This window comes from Theropithecus gelada, chromosome 1 (assembly GCF_003255815.1).
Source record: "Theropithecus gelada isolate Dixy chromosome 1, Tgel_1.0, whole genome shotgun sequence".
NCBI classification, from domain to species: domain Eukaryota; kingdom Metazoa; phylum Chordata; class Mammalia; order Primates; family Cercopithecidae; genus Theropithecus; species Theropithecus gelada.
In genome coordinates, this window is record NC_037668.1 from 13416557 (window position 1) to 13421343 (window position 4787).

The 4787-nt window shown below is 47.1% G+C and overlaps 1 non-coding gene across 1 annotated transcript; it reads left to right on the forward strand.

The window, feature by feature from the left end:
* Positions 1–4445: 4445 nt before the first annotated feature.
* On the forward strand, positions 4446–4517 carry TRNAH-GUG. The gene has a single exon. It is a non-coding gene; the product is annotated as a tRNA-His (tRNA).
* Positions 4518–4787: the final 270 nt, after the last annotated feature.

Consider the following 4787-nt stretch of genomic DNA (forward strand, 5'->3'; position numbering starts at 1 on the left):
TCAGATTGAATTTGAGGGTACACAGGTGCAGCCTCCAGTGGAGGAGATTCTAAGAACAGAAGATTCTAAGAGGATGCAATTATGGAACTTGATATCTTCCCCACCTTTCTTTTCTTTTTTCCTATTTTCACTAGTCTTGTTATCCTAGCCCCATACGTCAATATACATACAACTAAGAGAGGCAATATCAATGCAAAAGACACAATATCTATACAATGAAATTATATGACGCCTATTGCTAAAGGTACTTTAACTTCACATCATGTAGCCCAATAAGGTGAATGCCGCCCACCTACCAAGGGTATTAGTCAGCTCAGGCTGACATAGAAAAATACCAAAGGTTGGGTGGCTTAACAATAGACATTTTCTCAAAGTTCTGGAGGCCAGAAGTTCTCCTTGAGTCTTTTGTGAGGTTGGATGTGCTAGCAGGGTTGGTTTCTGGGGAGGCCTCTCTTCCTGGTTTGCGGAAAGCCACTTTCTTGCTGTGTCCTCCCATAGTCTTTCCTCTGTGCCTGCCCAGAGAAAGAGAGACATTCTGTGGTGCCCTTCCTCTTCATATATGGACACCATTCCTACCAGATTAGGGCCCCACTGGTATGACCTCATTAACATTAATTACCATATTAAAAACCCTATCTCAAAATACAGTCAACTTGGGGGTTAAGCTTTCAACATGTGAATTCACAGGGAAACATTTCAGTCTATAACATCAAGCAATACGGATGATCCTCAGATTGTCTACCTCTTAAAACCTGTGACATTTGCCTGGTGATGCGGCCAGAAATAAGTTGTTACCAAGGCTGCTATTATTGCTAATTACATGATTAGGAAAGCACACCTGAGCTGGTTTGCATGACATATAGGAAAGAGTGCAGATCAAACAGGTATGAAATAAAAACAGGGGAAAATGGTAGCAAACAAAACAGTGCTCTTTGAGTCATGAATCTAGGAAGGACTGAAATCATGCAATTTCAAGGAAATCCTCTTATCAGGGGAAATGACTTGACAAGGTTCCCAAACTAGGGAGAAAAGTTTGGTGTGGATTAAGGTCCACACCTGACAGTTCAGGATAACGTGAGTTCTTGGCTAATCAGCTATATGGTGTGAGAGACAGATCAGCAGTCAAAGAAAACTCTAAGATTTCTGGACTGAGCATATGTAAGGATGGAGTTTCCATCAACTTACGTGAGAAAACTGCAGGTGCACCATGTTGCAGGAGGAAGAGGAGAGATCAGTACCAGGCCTCAAATCCTTGCTTGAGAGAGGTTTCCATTCCCCCATCTCCATTTCTGCATCCCTTTGGGTCTTTTGTGAGGTTGGATGCAGAGGTGTTGGTGCTTGGCCACTTCTCCCCGTGGACATCTCTCCTCTCACCTCCTTTGACAGCCATGTCTATGGCCTTGTCCTGATGACATCTCCCAGCACGATGTCTATTGTGAGATGTGGCCAGCAGCCTGCAATGCAACAGGGCTCTCTCTTTGTTCCCAGGCAGATGAGCAGGTTGAGAAATAATAGACACACACAAGATAGTGAAAGCTAGGTCCAGGGGGGGTCACTGCCTTCTGGTCCCATGATGCTGCCAGTGCACTGGGTATACCAGCATTTATTATTAAGTTTAGTGAGGGCAGGGGTAGGTTAGTGAGGGATTTAGGATCATTTGATTATGAGGTGAGATGGTCACATGGGGATGAAGTAATTCTTTAACATAACATCTGTATGCAGAAGTACAGTATACAGAGGTAAGAATTTACAATATAGTATATGCATCAGTAATTTCTAACAGAGCCTTAAAACAGAAACACAGTCTTTCCATAACCTATGATTAGCAAGATATTAATCAGCAGTAACAGTTGCAGCAAAAGCTGGTTACAAACAATCCATAGAAACAGGCTGTGAAGCTAGACAACCGGTTAGACCAGAAATTCTCAGAAGGGAGTATTCCTTAAGCCTAAAGAGGCCTAGAAGAGCCGTGGCAAGATGAGGGCGTTTATAGCCCTATCTTTTCCATATGGACAGGCACCCCCCATGCATCCGTTTATAGGCTCTCCACAGGGGTGGCATTCCATTGCCAGAGCTATGAACATCTGCTTTTCTGGAATAGGAATCTTGGTGATGTGAAACCCCGCTGACTGCTCATCCCTTCAAAGGCTCTCTGCAGGGGAAAACACATCACGCACTGTTGGCTCATTCTGGCAGTCCAACCTGGCATTGTCTTTGTCTTTACACAATCCTGCATGCAACTTTGTATTTATAATAATCAGGAGCATTTCATCTTTTATTCCATAGCAATAGTTTCAGGGGCTCTCCCTACAGATGTCGTTTTGCAAAAGTGATCTCAAAATCAACTCTGAGCTGAAGCCAGGGTGAGGTCACTCACTCCTTGATTTGTGTGGCCTTGGTGGGCCCCAGGAGCACTTCACTGCTTCTCAGAAGAGTACATCTTTTGCATGGAGCTCTTCATCTGAGGGAAGCAGGGAGGAAATGGCCTGTGGAGAGGGAAGGGAGGGCTGCACCAGGGAGCCTAGGTGGGCAGATCTAGGCTCTCAAGGCAAAGAACATTTACCACCTGAGAGGTTTTACTCAGTTACTATTGTTAATTTAGGATCTCATCAACAAAAATGGTATAGAAATTTGTTTTCTCATTGGTTATATGTGCACCTACATAATACCATGGTTTTTGCCTCTTGGCTTAGAAGCCTACAATATTTAATATCTCTCTAGCCCTTTACAGAAAAATGTTTACTGAACTCTGCAGAGAACAATGCCGCATGCTTTATGGAAAGGGACACTTAGGAATCTCCTTTGCTAATTTTTTTGTGTTGGATGTTTTTCCTGGCAACAATAAATTTCCTTTCTTGGCTTGTAATGAGTAGTCTCTGGTTGGTTGTCACCTGCAATGGAACAATACTTACGGAAACCTCAAAGTAGAAAAATCCTAGAAGAAAACCTAAGAAATACCATTCTTACTTTTTTCTTTCTTTTTTTTTTTTTTTTTGAGACGGAGTCTCGCTCTGTCGCCCAGGCTGCAGTGAAGTCAGTGGCACTCTCGACTCACACTGCAAGCTCTGCCTCCCCAGTCCACTTCATTCTCCTGCCTCAGCCTCCCGAGTAGCTGGGACTACAGGTACCCACCACTACGCCTGACTAATTTTTTGTATTTTTAGTAGAGACGGAATTTCACCGTGTTAGCCAGGATGGTCTCCATCTCCAGATCTTGTGATCCACCCACCTCGGCCTCCCAAAGTGCTGGGATTACAGGCGTGAGCTACCGTGCCCAGCTGTCTCTCTCTCTAGAGACCATCCTGGCCAACATGGTGAAACCCCATCTCTACTAAAAATACAAAAATTAGATGGGGGTAGTGGCGCGTGCCTGTAATTCCGGCTACTTGGGAGGCTGAGATAGGAGAATTGCTTGAACCAGAGTTGGAGGCTGGGATCGCGCCACTGCACTCCAGCCGCGACGGAGTGAGAGGGAGAAAGAGGGAGAGGGAGACAGGGGGGTGGGGGGAGAGAGAGAGAGAGAGAGAGAGAGAGAGAGATACCCCAGAATCCTGGAGGACCTTGATTTAGGTCCTCATGTCGTAGGCGAGACACCGAAGAGAGGAGGGTAAAGTTGGTCTCACTCTGCGTTTCCATGAGAGCATATGCTGGAGCATGTGCTGGATAGAAGAAACTTGCCAGCGGTTCAAGCATTTTTAAAGTGGAAGAAACCCTCCATAGGACAGGTTCGAACCACTCACCTCCGAACTTGGAAGCAAGTCGCTCCGGCCTCACTTTGCAGAGCACGCGCCCATCCAACGCTAGGCGGAGCCACTGCCTTTTGTAGAACAATTGTGCAGGCTCCAAAGCCTTAGAAAACCGGAGAGGTGCATCTTGCCGGCTACGATTGAAACCCATGCATTGAATGATTCCGAAGCTAGGAGGGCAGCGGAATGGCCTTCGCCCCATCCTGCCCCTCGCCGGCGTCAGAGCCACCGTCCTGGGAAAAGCCCGGGTCCGCGACTTCCCAAAGGAAGCAGAACGCCCGTGGGCTCTAGTGATGGTTCTTCCCGTTCTTGGCTCCGCCTTCACCCGACTCTACGCTGCTTGGGCTCCACTAGCTCAACTCGGCTTTGGTCGGTGGGGCGGGAGAGAGAAAGGGTGAAAAGCAGAAACACGGAGAGGCGGGAGAGAAGCAGAGGAGGTGCGGATGAGGACAGAGAGACCACCCGAGAGAGGCCGGTGCAGGGAGGCCCAGGCTGGAGTGGAGGAGATGAGAATTATTTTCGTCCCGTATTAGGATTGGGAGGAAGGGAGGGAAAAGCAGAGCGGGCATGAAAGGGAGAAAAACGTGAACCACGTGAACCCCCTTTGGCTGGCTGGGAACAAAGCCACCTAATAATCGAAATGTATTGACGTCAAAACTGCTAGAGCAAGCACAGGCATTGCCGCTTGGCCTGTGGCTCGCCGTGATCGTATAGTGGTTAGTACTCTGCGTTGTGGCCGCAGCAACCTCGGTTCGAATCCGAGTCACGGCAAAGTTGTTCGTCCAGGCAGTCACTTGATCCCTTTTGCTCCCCGCAACCAAGCGCGTCAGGGTAAGGCAGAAATGTATTCTGCAACATTCTCTTCCAACAACTTTAGGGTGCCGTTTCAATTTCCAAATCTATGGCATATCAAATTCATCTCCTGACCACAGCAAGCTTAGCATCTACTAATGTCCGGATCCCCAGAAAACTTCTCTATAGTGTAAACACACTGGCAAGAGTTACTTCTCTGCTGTTCAACACCTAAGGGCCCTGTACCTC